The sequence below is a fragment of the Microcaecilia unicolor genome, chromosome 11 (assembly GCF_901765095.1).
Source record: "Microcaecilia unicolor chromosome 11, aMicUni1.1, whole genome shotgun sequence".
NCBI classification, from domain to species: domain Eukaryota; kingdom Metazoa; phylum Chordata; class Amphibia; order Gymnophiona; family Siphonopidae; genus Microcaecilia; species Microcaecilia unicolor.
Window position 1 is genome coordinate 55643557 of NC_044041.1, and position 15088 is coordinate 55658644.

Below are 15088 nucleotides of genomic sequence, written 5' to 3' on the forward strand. Positions count from 1 at the left end.
ACTAATTGAGATTTACTGCAAAGGTCTAAAATACAAATCAATGCACGCATCAACCTTTTCCTATATGAGTACGCAATTCTGGAACGCACTACCACGTAACCTAAAAGCGACCTATGAACTGACCAACTTCCACAAACTACTAAAGACCCATCTCTTCGACAAGGTATACCACAAAGACCAAAACATGTGACACTCCCACATGCATTCAGAAATGTCAATAATGCCTTCTATTATATTACTTACATGCATTCTATTACCATGTAACCCAAAATCCTTTTGTAACACCAAAGGTCTATTATCTTCTCACTTCCACTATTCATGATGTATTGTAAGCCACTTTGAGCCTGCAAATAGGTGGGAAAATGTGGGATACAAATACAATTAAATAAATAAATGTATAACAATTACTGTACCTATGAAAAGTTATTCCGTTATTATTCTTCCTTTGTGTACATCTGTATGCTACACAAGCTGGCAGGTTTAAAAACAGAAGTGAGATTAAATAAAAATGCTACCAATCCACATTGTCGTTTTTTATTGTTGGTATTTGGCAAGTACCAACAATAAAAAACGACAATGTGGATGCAGCAGCTCATTGTTTGCTTTGTTTTAAGTGTACGCAGAACGACGGCTGCGCGCATCGAAGGGGAAACAAAGACTAACCTAAGTGGCTTTAACTTTTTGACGTCATGCCGTCTCCTGTTCTTACAACGCCCCAGTTTTTCACGGTGCGTCCCGCTCCTATCCACCCCCTCTCTTACGTAACTTATTCCCTTCCAAGGAGGTTTCCACTCTGCCGGAAACCGGAAGTTGCATCAGAGGGGGGGCGGGACGCTACAGGGAGAAGGGAAGCTATATGGCCGTTCGCGGGTGCCTTCAAAAAAAATACTTTGAAGGTAGGACACGAGGGAGAGTGGGTACTCTGAGAATGATGGAGTGATGCCCAACCGCGGACAGGGAGACACATGCTGGGCTAGGATGAGCAGAGGAGAGAGGGAGCGATACTAGAGCTCAGGGAGGGTCCCTGTGAAGAGGTGGTGCTCTGGTCTGTGAGGGCAGTCAAGTGTCTGTGACTTGGTATATCTGCATGGTTGTAATTAAGCTTGTTTACAATGCATAAACAAAAATCAAAATGAATCAAAGGTGTAGTTCGCAATGTGAATTACAGTTAAGACTGTTGTTTTAGTACAGGTCTAATTTTATGTAATAAAATAACATTAACAGTAAAATAACACATTTTAATGGGAAGTTCAGTTGATAAATTTTCTTCAGAGTCTTTTTAACATAGGGTAAATGCATCCAATGCATGACAGAGGTTCTTCTAGTCTGAGCAGTCTAGATTTATTGAGGTATATGCCCTTATAGCTTACCATATGACCCCCCCCCTTCCCATTCTCTCCCCATGGTTCTTATTCTTGACATCTTTTACACTGTTCCTGCCTCCCAGCTGTCTGTTTTATTTCAAGTGTCCAAATTCTTTTATTTTGCTGGTTGACTATTTTAGGCCTTGGCATCCTCTTGGTTCTCAAGCCTGATTTAACACTCAAGTCCCATGCCTATTTCTTACTGCAAAGAATTGTTTTGTCTTTCAACACATTCTATGAATTAAAGACAATATACTACTACTTATTTCTTTTGCCCTTCTAAACGTAGGCAGCATTGTACACACAAAAATAACAGATAATTCCTGCTCCAACAGCATTTAGAATCCAAGAGGATAAATGAAAGATTAGGGTGTTCCATTAAAACAATATTGGTATCAAACAGGAGAAGGGGTTATGATTTAACAGCAGTCTCAAAAAAGTGAGCTGTTTTAGCCTGGATTTAAATAAGACCAGAAAGGAAGCATAACATACCGACTTGGATGTCTGTTCCAGGCTATGGCATAGCAAGGAGGAAGGAATGGAATCTGGAATTGGGAATGAAGAAGGGCACAGATAAGAGTGGCTTACCAGATTAACAGAATTCCTAAGAGAGGATGGAGGGAGAGAGAAGAGATAATGAGTAGCTCCAGAATTAATACATTTGGAAGTAAGAGAAATTTGAACTGTATGCAATAGGACATGATTGAAATATCTTGAGAAGAGAGGTTATGTGAGTGTAGAGTAAGCTAGAGGTGGTGAGAGAGTGGATAAGGGATTTAGTAGCATGTTGAGAGAGGAACGAACAAATTTTGTTGAGGTTATAGAACAGGGGTGTCCATCCTTGGCCCTCACCAGGTCAGGTCTTCAGAATTTCCACAATGAGTATTCTTAATATGATTGAACTATCCTCAAGAAATGCTAGCCAGGAAACATAATCTACCTACTCCTACATCTACCCAACTGCAAAAACACCATCTACACAACTATCTGTACAGCAGGATTTAGCTAACTGGGTTCCAAATGGTGGAACAATACCAAAAATCATAAGAAGCATCACAAATCTCCAATTCAGAAAAGAAATGAAAACCTACCTCTTCAAAAAAAATTCTATATCTAATCACAAAGATATCGTCACCTTCCTTTCAAATCTATCTATTCAAAGACTATATGAAAATATCACCAAAACTCTACAGTTGAACACAAAAGCGACCATTACCTTTTCCACTTCAAATCTGTCTCTTCAAAAACTCTATGAATAACCACACGAACTATAGTTGCCTTCTCCACATTGCACAACACTATTGTAACTCCACCAAAGTGTAAATTGTAAGCCACTTTGAACCAAAACTTGTTTTTGGATAATAGTGGGATGCAAGAATGCATAAATAAATAAAATATTTGCATATAATGGAGGCAGTGCATGCAAATGGATCTCATGCATATTCATTGGCAAATCCTGAAAGCCTGACTGGACTGCTGCTCTCAAGGACCAAGGTTGGACACCCCTGTTATAGAGAAAGAAACAACAGGTTTTAGCAGTATAGAAAAAGGAAGGCAGATAAAAGACCATATGACCTATGAAGTCTACCCATCCATGCCATCTGCACTCCTGTATCACTCCCTTGGAGATTCTGAGGCATATTTTCAAAGCACTTAGCCTTCCAAAGTTCCATAGAAACCTATGGAACTTTGGAAGGCTAAGTGCTTTGAAAATATGCCTCTATATGTGCTTGTCCTAAGCTTTCTTGTATTCAGTTGCTATTTTCATCTCCACTACCTCCACCAGGAGGCTATTCCATGAATTCACTACCCTTTCTGTGAAGCAGTATTTCCTCGGGTTACTTCCATAGTAACATAGTAGATGACGGCAGAAAAAGACCTGCATGGTCCATCCAGTCTACCCAAGATAAACTCATGTGTATACCTTACCTTGATTTGTACCTGTCTTTCTCAGGGCACAGACCGTATAAGTCTGCCCAGCAGTTTTTCCCGCCTCCCAACCACCTGTCCAGCCTCCCATCACCGGCTCTGGCACAGACCATATAAGTCTGCCCTCCCCTATTCTCGCCTCCGAACCACCAACCCCTCTTCCCCCCACTTCCGAGTCTGTCCCCTTGTTCCAGAACGTCTTTTAAATTGAAAGTGACTCACCTCTAGGTATTTAAGCGTTTCTATCATATCTCCCCTTTCCCACCGTTCTTCCAGAGTATATATACTGAGATTTTTAAGTCTGTCCCCATACACTTTATGATGAAGACCACTGACCATTTTAGTAGCTGCCCTCTGGACTGATTCCATCCTGTTTATATCTTTTTGGAAATCAGAATTGTACACAATATTCTAAATGAGGTCTTGCCAGAGTCTTATAGAGGGGTGTCATTACCTCCTTTTTCCTACTGGCTCTTTCTCTCACTATGCACCCAAGCATCCTTCTAGCTTTCACCGTCTCCTTTTCTACCTGTTTGGCCACCTTAAGATCATCACATAAGATCACACCCAAGACCTGGTCCTCGTTTGTTCACAAAAGTTCTTCACTGCCTAAACTGTACTGTTCCCTCAGGTTATTTATGACCCTGCATTTTTTAGCATTACATTTTAGCTGCCAAATTCTGGACTGTTCTTCATACTTTACTTAGGTCCTTCCTCATATTATCCACACCATCAGAGGTGTCTACCCTATTGCAGATTCTGGTATCATCCGCAAAGAAGCAAACCTTAGCAGAAAAATGTTAAAAAGAACCAGCCCAAGAACCAAATCTTGCGGCACACCACTGGTAACATCCTTTCCCTCAGAGTGAGCTCCATTTACTACTACCCTCTGTTGCCTTCCACTCAACTAGCTCCAAACCCAGTCAGTTACTTTAGGGCCCATACCAAGGACACTCAGTTTATTTAGTAGTCGTCTGTACGGAACCATGTCAAAGGCTTTGCTAAAATCTAAATACACCACATCTAGTTCTCTCCCTTGATCCAACTCTGTGGTCACCAAGTCAAATTAACCCTCCATTGCCCCAGGTACAAATAAGTACCTGTATATAATATGTAAGCCGCATTGAGCCTGCCATGAGTGGGAAAGTGCGGGGTACAAATGTAACAAAAAAAAAATTAATCAGATTTGTCTGACAAGACCTGTCTCTAGTGAAATCATGTTGACTTGGGTCCTGTAATCCATTGGATTCCAAAAGCTTTACTATTATCTGTTTTAAAAGCATTTCCATTAATTTACTTATCACAGAAGTCAGAATTACCGGCCTGTAGTTCCCAACCTGTTTCTTACTTCCACTTTTATGGAGAGGGACCACTCTTCTCCAGTCCTTCAGAACCACTCCCGAGTGTAGAGAAGCATTGAAAAGGTCAGTCGGTGGAGCTGCCAGAACTTCCCTAAGTTCCTTCAGTACCCTTGGATGTATGCCATCTGGCTCCATCACTTTGTGTACCTTTAGTTTAGCTAGCTCTTCATGAACACAGTCCTCTGAAAATTGCTCAGGGACTACCACACCTCCATTCCTATTTGTGTTTGTCTTCTGCGATCCTGCTCTTCAACTGTGAATGCAGAACAAAAACATCTGTTAAGCAATTCTGCCTTATCTTTAGATTTTAACAGTTTTTATTGATGACTTCTTGAAAGGTAACATAAAACATGGAGTAAATACAACAACCATAGAAAACCAAAGAAAAAAACATTCCAAACTGGCATACCCCCAGTTAATCAGATTGGCTGTCAAAGTTTTTTCCCCCTCAACATTCTGCCTTATCTTTATCAGCTTCTACATATTCCTCCCGTTCACCTTTGAGTCGCACAATGCCACTTTTGCACTTTCTTCTGTCACTAACATATCTAAAAAGTCTTGTCCCCCATTTTTATGGTATTTTGGCTATTTTTTCTTCCATTTTCATATTTGCTTTCCTGTCTATGATACCAGCTTCTCTTAGCTTTTCCAGACGTTGCCTGTCTTCAGGAACATAGCAAGTCTGGCGTGCGCAGTGTGCAACATGCCCCCCCCCCAATGTAGCTGATGTGCCTCACTCCACCCACTGTGCCAGAGAAGCCAATGGAAGGGGTGCAATTTACACGCCCCAGCTTCCCTTGCAATCTGTGTGGCCGCACCATCCGCACATACCTTGCTACGGCCCTGCCTGTTTTCCTCTTTCTTCGATCTCTTGTAGTTTATAAAGGCTAAACCTCTTTTTTCTTACCTTTTTATCTACTACTTTTGAGATCCAAAGTGGCCTTCTTTTCTTTTTACTTATTTACTTTACTTACAAAAATGTTTGTTGCCCTTACAATAGGTCTTTTCTGTTTTGCCCACTGCTTTCCAACTTTTTCCAGATGTTCCTATTTAGGGCCCCTTTTACCAAGCTGCAGCAAAAGGGGGCGTGTGCTGGCATTGGCACATGCTTTTGACGCGTGCCGAGGTCCCCTTTTACCACTTCGGGTAAAAGGTAAACATAGTAGATGACGGCAGAAAAAGACCTGCACGGTCCATCCAGTCTGCCCAAGAAGATAAATTCATATGTGCTACTTTTTTATTTGTACTGTCCTCTTCAGTGCACAGACCGTATAAGTCTGGCCAGCCCTATCCCCGCCTCCCAACCATCAGCTCTGGCACAGACCCTATAAGTCTGCCCAGCACTATCCCCGCCGCCCAACCACCAGCCCCGGCACAGACCGTATAAGTCTGCCCAGCACTAGTCCCGCCTCCCAACCACCAGCCCCGGCACAGACCGTATAAGTCTGCCCAGCACTAGCCCCGCTTCCCAACCACCAGCTCTGCCACCCATTCTAGGCTAAGCTCCTGAGGATCCCTTCCTTCTGCACAGGATTCCTTTATGTTTATCCCACGCATGTTTGAATTCCGTTACCGTTTTCATCTCCACCACCTCCCGCAGGAGGGCATTCCAAGCATCCACCACCCTCTCCGTGAAAAAATACTTCCTGACATTCTTCTTGAGTCTGCCCCCTTCAATCTCATTTCATGCCCTCTCGTTCTACCGCCTTCCCATCTCCGGAAAAGGTTTGTTTGCGGATTAATACCTTTCAAATATTTGAACGTCTGTATCATATCACCCCTGTTTCTTCTTCTTCTTTCCTCCAGGGTATACATGTTCAGGTCCGCAAGTCTCTCCTCATACGTCTTGTAACGCAAATTCCATACCATCCTCGTAGCTTTTCTTTGCACCGCTTCAATTCTTTTTACATCCTTAGCAAGATACGGCCTCCAAAACTGAACACAATACTCCAGGTGGGGCCTCACCAACAACTTGTAAAGGGGCATCAACACCTCTTTTCTTCTGCTGGTCACACCTCTCTCTATACAGCCTAGTAACCTTCTAGCTACGGCCACCGCCTTGTCACACTGTTTCATCGCCTTCAGATCCTCAGATACTGTCACCCCAAGATCCCTCTCCCCATCCGTACCTAGCAGACTCTCACCGCCTAACACATACGCCTCTCTTGGATTTCTACTCCCTAAGTGCATCACTTTGCATTTCTTCGCATTGAATTTTAATTGCCAAACCTTAGACCATTCTTCTAGCTTTTTCAGATCCTTTTTCATGTTTTCCACTCCCTCCGGGGTGTCCACTGTGTTACAAATCTTAGTATCATCCGCAAATAGGCAAACTTTACCTTCTAACCCTTCGGCAATGTCACTCACAAATATATTGAACAGAATCGGCCCCAGCACTGATCCCTGAGGCGAACTCCATTCACCACCACCCTCTGGCGCCTGTCCTTCAACCAGTTCCTAATCCAGTTCACCACTTTGGGTCCTATCTTCAGCCCATCCAGTTTATTTAAGAGCCTCCTGTGGGGAACCGTGTCAAAAGCCTTGCTGAAATCTAAGTAGATTACGTCCATAGCATGTCCACGGTTCAATTCTCCGGTCACCCAATCAAAGAATTCAATGAGATTCGTTTGGCATGATTTCCCTTTGGTAAAACCATGTTGTCTCGGATCTTGCAACTCATTTTCTTCCAGGAAATTCACTATCCTTTCCTTCAGCATCGCTTCCATTACTTTTCCAATAATTGAAGTGAGGCTTACCGGCCTGTAGTTTTCAGCTTCTTCCCTATCACCACTTTTGTGAAGAGGGACTACCTCCGCCGTTCTCCAATCCCTCGGAACCTCTCCCATTTCTAAGGATTTATTAAACAAATCTTTAAGAGGACCCGCCAGAACCTCTCTGAGGTCCCTCAATATCCTGGGGTGGATCCCATCCGGTCCCATGGCTTTGTCCACCTTTAGTTTTTCTAGTTGTTGATACACACTCTCTTCCATGAACGGTGCTATATCCACTCCATTCTCAAATGAACTTTTGCCAGTCCATTGTGGTCCTCCCGGATTTTCTTCAGTAAAAACAGAACAAAAGTATCGATTTAGCAAATTTGCCTTTTCTTCATCATTATCTCCAGCTTCACATCTCCAGCTGGTTGATCATGTACACCTGGTCTCCAAAAAAATGTTCCAGGCCATGTGGAGGCTTCGACGCATTAGATACCTCCTTCCCAGAGACTTGCTTCGTACCCTTGTCCATTGGCTTGTCATATCCCACCTGGATTATTGTAGTGGTATATATGTGGGTTGCCAGGCCTCCTTATTGAAAACTTTCCAAACGGCTCAGAACACCGCGGCGAGGCTCATCCTAAACGAACGGCGTTTCGCACACGCCGACCCCCTGCGCTTTAAACTTCATTGGCTACCTGTACAGGAGCGCATTGCCTTTAAGATCTGCTCCCTAACACATAAAATCATCTATGGGGATGCCCCGGAATACATGCTCCCCTTGATCGACCTTCCGCCTAGAAATGCCAACCCTGCTGCTCGGTCATATCTTCATCTCCATTTTCCGAATTGTAAGGGAGTCAAGTATAAGAAAATCTTCGCCTCGTCTTTCCGTTATTGGAGTCCCAAATACTGGAACACGTTACCTCGTCACCTTAAAACCCAAGTGGACCATGCCCTTTTAAAGAAGTTATTAAAGACATTCCTCTTTGCTAAGACTTACCCCTCAATTTACCATGTTGATTAAAGCATCCCTTGTCCCTTCCCTACTTAGTTCACTTTGTTAGTTTCTTCCCTCCTGTGTATTTCTTTATGCTTGCCTAAGCTGTTAAGATTGTACTCTTATTTAATTCTCTGTAAGCCACATTGCGCCTGCATGTGTGGGAAAATGTGGGATATAAGTAACAAATAAATAAATAAATTATCTACATAGCGGTTTGCAGTATCTTTTAGTCTCACAATTCCCTTTTTAGTCATTCTCCTTTCACTAATATACCTGAAGAAATTTTTGTCACCCCTCCTTACCTTTCTAGCCATTTGTTCTTCCGCTTGCGCTTTCGCCAGACTTACCTCTCTCTTGGCTTCTTTCAGTTTCCTCCGGTATTCCTCCCCGTGTTCCTCGTCTTGAGTTTTTTTGTATTTCTGGAATGTGAACTCTTTAGCCTTTATTTTCTCAGCCACTTGCTTGGAGAACCATAGCAGTTTCCTTTTTCTCTTGCTTTTATTTACTTTCCTTACATAAAGGTTTGTGGCCCTATTTATAGCGTCTTTCAGCCTGGACCACTGTCCTTCCACTTCTTGTACGTCCTCCCAGCCCATCAGCTCCTTCCTTAGGTATTCCCCCATTTTACTAAAGTCAGCATGCTTGAAATCCAGGATTTTGAGTTTTGAGTGGCCACCCTCCTCTTCAGCCGTTATATCAAACCAAACCGTTTGATGGTCACTGCTGCCCAGGTGGGCACCCACTCGGACATTTGACACGCTATCCGCATTTGTGAGCACCAGATCCAGCGTCGCTCCCTCCCTCGTGGGTTCCATGACCATTTGTCTGAGCAGAGCACTTTGGAAAGCATCCACAATCTCTCTACTTCTCTCCGATTCCGCCGACGGAACCTTCCAATCTACATCCGGCAGATTGAAATCTCCCAGCAACAGAACCTCTCTCTTCTTTCCCAACTTTTGAATATCTGCGATCAGGTCTTTATCTAATTCTTCCAATTGTGTTGGAGGTCTGTAGACAACACCCACGTGGACAGAGGTTCTATCATCTCTTAAGGTGATCCATATCGCTTCTTCCTTACCCCAGGTCCCTGTCATTTCAGTTGCTGTGATATCATTTCTCACATATAGAGCTACTCCTCCACCTTTACGACCCTCTCTATCCTTCCTAAATAGATTATAGCCTGGTATGTTTGCATCCTATTCATGGGAACCATTGAGCCATGTCTCTGTGATTACAACAACGTCTAAGTCTGCCTCCAATATCAGGGCTTGAAGGTCATGAACTTTGTTGCCAAGACTGCGAGCATTTGTGGTCATCACTTTCCATGTGCGTTTCCATTTCCTGGTATATGTTTCAACATTTGATATTTTGGTGTGTTTTTTTGTCTTTGGGTCCCTCCATATCTTTTTGTTCCACCTTAATTTCTTTTGCTTTTGCTGTTTCTTCTGGCTCAGTTCTATTTTTAGGAACCTCACAGAGCTCTAATGGAGCAAAAGAATTCTGTAGGGATCTTTCTTTTTTTTTTTTTTTTTTTGAGGAAATGGCTGTGTGGCAAGTGAAGCATTTGCCATGCGGCCATTTCGGGGGGGGGGGGGGGGGGGGGCCACGACCCGTACTGTCACCCATTGAGGTGGTGGTAAGGGCTCCCATGTTAACCCGGTGGTAATCGGGCAATGAATGGCACTGCCCAATTACTGCCAGGTACACAACGATGCTACAAAAATATATTTTTCTTGCACCGGGTATGACAGTGTGCTGCGGGTAGGAACTACTGCCGGGCTGTTGCAGTAGCCCAGCGGTGCTTCCTTTTTTGCGAGCGGTAAGCCTGCATTGAGCTTACCACAGCTTTGTAAAAGAGGCCCTTAAATGTCTATATTATATCTCCTCTGTCCTTCCTCTCCTCCAGGGTATACATATTCAAGTCTTCTTATATGTCTTCTAGCAGAAACCCCATATCATTTTGGTCACTTTCCTGTGGATTGCTTAGAGTTTTTTTTACATCCTTGGTAAGATACAGCCTCCAGAATTGAATGCAGTACTCAAAATGAGGTCCCATCATGATTTGTACTGGTTATACCCCTCTCTATACAGACATGCATCCTGGCCCATCGTCTTTATCACATTGTTCCACTATCTTGGGATTCTCAGACACTGTCTCTCTGAGGTCCCTTTCCTGGACCATACACATCAGCCTCTCACTTCCTATTCTTTGGATTTTTGCACCCCAAATGCATCACTTTACATTGCTTCATATAAAAGTTCAACTGCCAAGCATTTGACTGCACTTCTAATTTGTATAGATCACTTCTCTGCTTTACATTCCCTCTGAGGTATCCACCCTCTTGCTAATCTTTGTCCTTTACTTTTCAGAAGTGACTCTTTACATTATTACGTTCTTCTACCAGCTAAGGTTATCCACATCTAAAAAAGGTTCTTTTGCTGAGTGCAAGCATTGATTGTTTCCAGGATCAGCACTCATTCTAGCTTCAACTTCTCCCCCTTGCTTATGATACTACACTAATACAGTGTAGCTCAAAGAAGTAATCAAAAGTTCAAGGCACTGTGGTTGATGAAGTTGAATGAATGAGTAGTAGCCTGGAAAATGTGTGTCGATAGATTTACATCATGTTTCTTGCATCCCATATTAAGTACTGGCAATTAAAAATACATTTTATAATGCAGAGATTTCCAATTAACAGGACATTGAGCCCAGTGTTGTAAATTCTGGGTCAAAGTTTATCAGTCTCTGCTCACTGACAGTAATAAAGTTTACACTAGAAAATCTGTGGAATATTAGCCCCTCCCCCCCCCCAGCCCTCTTCTGGCTTCACTGAGCCTCGTTAAGATAAGCTTTTCTCAGTTCTTCTAACCTTGACACTTGGGTGACAGCAAAAGTGAAAGTCTTAAAGATCTTTATCATACTTAGTTATTGTGGTTTACAAATAACATGTGTTTGCCTCCTTGTGCTCAACTTTTGTTTTTGTACTAATAAGTGAAAATATGTGATAGAGATTTTTCAGAGATATTTGTGCTGTATGGTCCTGCAGTTAGGATTTTCAGACCTTTACTGAGGACAATTCCGTACATGGTTTCCACTGTTTCTTGTTTTGTTCCTCCCCCTGCCATACTCCATATGAAGTTTGGTGGACTGTAGTAACTGAGTAAAATTTATCTTGTTCTATTAGCTTTCAATATTGCCTTTTTATACTAGTTTTTCCTAGTTTTGATGTTTGGTGTGTTAGGCTGTTAAGTTGTATACTTCATAGTTCCAATTCTCCCCAGAAGTCAAACCTGGGACTATTCTTTGTTTTTTTCCACTTTGTCAGTGTAAGATGAATGCCTAAAGTTAAATTTAAAAGAACAAATCATTTTTACAAGACAAATCTTTATGACCTGATTTTATAAGGATACATCTTACAAAGTACCATGTTAAGCATGGTAAGGATGTGCTGCTCTGTTACTGTTTCCATAGAAACTTATCAAATCTTAGCTTTAACTGTGTTGTTAGAAAGCATTTACACCACTAGATATCTTTATATAAGCTACTAAGAACCAAAACATGACTATTCCACAGAGTACAGTTTTTCCGTTATGCAATTACTCTCCCTGGTCACTTGATGCTCCATAAAACAGAGGAACCAGATTTTGAGGAGCAATTTCGTTTAACTTGCACCATGTTTTTACTATGATAAATCAATTTTATATTTTAAAGTACCCATGTTGCTGCATCAAAAACTGCCCTTTTTCTGTCAGTTGAAAGGAATGAGGAAAGTTAAGCCATACTGACGGCAACATTCTGTTCTTTTTTGACTGAGGCTTTAGAAGCTGGTCCAGGGCTTAAGTGAAATGAATCTGCCACTCTGTTAATCTAGTCTTTTTCAATGGAAAGGAAGCTATAGTACCCTAGGTGTCATCATATGAAGCTCCAAGGGAGAGAACTCAGGAACCATGGCAAGGATATATTTTTTTAATGGAAAGGGTGGTGGATATGTGGATATCGTACCAGAACAGTGACAGATTAAAAAATAATGATAGAATAAATGTAAAAGATGCTTTATATTCAAAGAGAATGACATGAACTAGTGACATAATAGGCTGAATAAATAATCTGCCTTAAGTGACCATCATTAAAACCCAAATATCAGTGTGCACGGGAAGCCCAGATGTTTCACACTATAGCCTTGCTGCCTGTGTGGATTGTTTGAAAACTTATTGCCAACACATGGAGAGGGGGGTGAAAGGTCTTCTACAAAGCTGTACTAGTGTTTTTAGCTGGTGGTAAACGTTGACACGCCCATTATATTCCTATGGGCATCTCAGCATTTACCTCCAGCTGAATTTTACTGCGAGCTAAAAACGGTAGTGCGTCTTTGTAAAAGGCCCCCTGGATTTTGTGTTGGATCTTATAAGGTACCAAAGAGGAAAAAGACAAGGCCTAAAATGGCCTAACAGTAGAGTGGGTAGAAGCTAGTACCTTTAATGTATTCTGGTCACGTTTGGAACTGATATGGAGCTAATGGTAGGAGGTAGGAAAGAGGTTAAAGGATCAGGTAAAAGATGGGGAGTAGGAGATGGTGTTAGGCTGGGTATTTGTGTTATATGGTTACCTATTAGAATAATCTTAGGCAGACTGGATGGGCCTGGTCTTTTTTTACCATTGCGTACTATCAAAAATCAGTCATTGACACTAATTTATATAGGCCTTATTGGCAATCTCTGATCAGAAGAGTGCTCAAATTGTGTTAGAGTAATACCAGGTTAGGCCTGAGAAGCATTTGGTAGAGCTGTGCTGTTTGTACTCTGTTTTTCTTTTTCCAAAGTAAACTTAGTCTAGAAAGCCGCTGGTGAATGAGAAAATATGGATGGATCCTGCATCTTATTTTGTGCTGTTAGTCCCAAGAGTGGAAGATGTAACTGGTAATCTGGGTCAGAAAAAAGGTACATTGGAAGAAATGAGTAATGGCTGGAAAGAGCTGTGGGAGGCAGCCACACATTTGCAGTCCTGCTCTTTCTACCAATTTTGCCGTTTTGTTACTTTCAGGAGCACTCAGGAGATCATCAGTTCATCCAAAATGTGACACGAATGAAATAGAATTATAGTTTGGAAGGTGAAAGAGAATTGTTTCAGCAGTGAAGCATGTTGTTAGCAAGAACATTTGACAAGAGCAATATAAGATGTGAGCTAAATACAAGTAATTTTACTGCTAATAATTGTGCAGTAGCCAGAGAATGTATGCATAAACTTAACTAAATACAGTTCTCTAATTGTAGGTAATTTAACCTCTTCTATAGGACAAAGCTTTAGGATATTATTAATCAATCAGAGGTCTCCATGGTGAGAATGAATAGTCAGTTTTGTTGGGTTTGAATGATCAAAAGTGTTAGTAAAATACTTTGGGCTGGTGGTGACTATGGGAGGCTGTTACATTGATTGTTAAAGACCACTTGTCCGTATAGTATTGACAAACAAGCAGGTGCATTGTATGTTGCTGAATTTTGTTTCCTGTTTGATAGATGGGGCTTTAAAGCAACATGGGGGACAGTGTCAACATTTCAGTGCATTCACTAGCCAGTTGTTTAATGGGAAGGAAACCCTGAGTGCTGCAGAGGGTAAGTTATCTTTTTCATCATTCAACAACATACTTAAGAGACCATTTTTTTTCTTCTCAAATGCCAGGAACCAGCTTGTTGATTTTTGCCTTTGTTCTGTCATGTGAAAAATTCTACTTATGTATAAATGCATATGTAGATGATAACCTTGTGTCAAGGTACTAAAACAGATGTTCAGGTTTGTGCATTTGAAAACCACAAGTATTTAAAAAAGGCTCTGTGACGCCATTCAGCATTGCCAAAGAAGCATGTGTATTTGGCAGGACACAAATCAAAAGAAGCCATTTTATATAAAAGAGTGACATCACTCAGATTTTACAAAAATGGAAAGGGGAATTATCATAAACAACGAGGGTAAATGAAATATCAGATAATAGGAGAAACTCCCAGTTAACATAGGCAAAAAACCAAACTTAAGCAAATACTCGAATATCTTAAAAATGTTTGTTGTGCTTATAATTAGTGATGGCAGTGGTACCATGAGGGGTCTTTGATAGCCACCATTACAATTTTAATCATTGCACAAAGTAAATGTATTTTGTTATAAATCCAACTATTGAAAATCAATCAAAAGAATATGTGACAGTAGATAATGCTGGCTTGGCAAAATAATTTCAATAAATAATACTTATCTCAACAAGAAAGATGCATGCATAAGCAATCTGTTTACATGAATCTCAAACCAGTTGGAACAAAATGTCCTTTAAGACAATGGAAACAATCACAGGTCCTCGCATGGATCATGTTTCACCCCAGCTGATTCAGGGAGACCAAACAATCTCCGGAAAAATCTTTTACTAGAAATTGGAGTCTAATTTAAAGAGCGCTAAAAATAAATGCAAAAATGAAATCAATAACCAAATGGTAAATGTAAAAAAACAATTAAAAAAAAATAAATTCAGAAGCAAAAAGTGAAAATCAATTATAAAGGAGCATAAGGTTAATATCCCATAATATGAATGCCATAGAGAAGATTGAAGAGTGTTTAAATACTTGGGTATTTGCCCTAGACCAAACTAGATTGGTTAGAAACTGCTGGAAGACAACAAATAAAATTCAAAAAGACAAGTTATAGAAAAGCTTGCCATTCGGTGTCTTGGTTTCCAC

The 15088-nt window shown here is 41.3% G+C and overlaps 1 protein-coding gene across 3 annotated transcripts in view; it reads left to right on the plus strand.

The window, feature by feature from the left end:
• Positions 1 to 809: 809 nt before the first annotated feature.
• Positions 810 to 15088, plus strand: part of GNB1L (G protein subunit beta 1 like) — a 114297-nt gene continuing 100018 nt past the window's right edge. For all 3 annotated transcript variants that reach the window (XM_030220053.1, XM_030220055.1, XM_030220054.1), the window contains exons 1-2: positions 810 to 896; positions 13886 to 13981. The gene's annotated coding sequence lies outside the window, so the exon portion shown is untranslated. The remainder of the gene's footprint in view (positions 897 to 13885; positions 13982 to 15088) is intronic.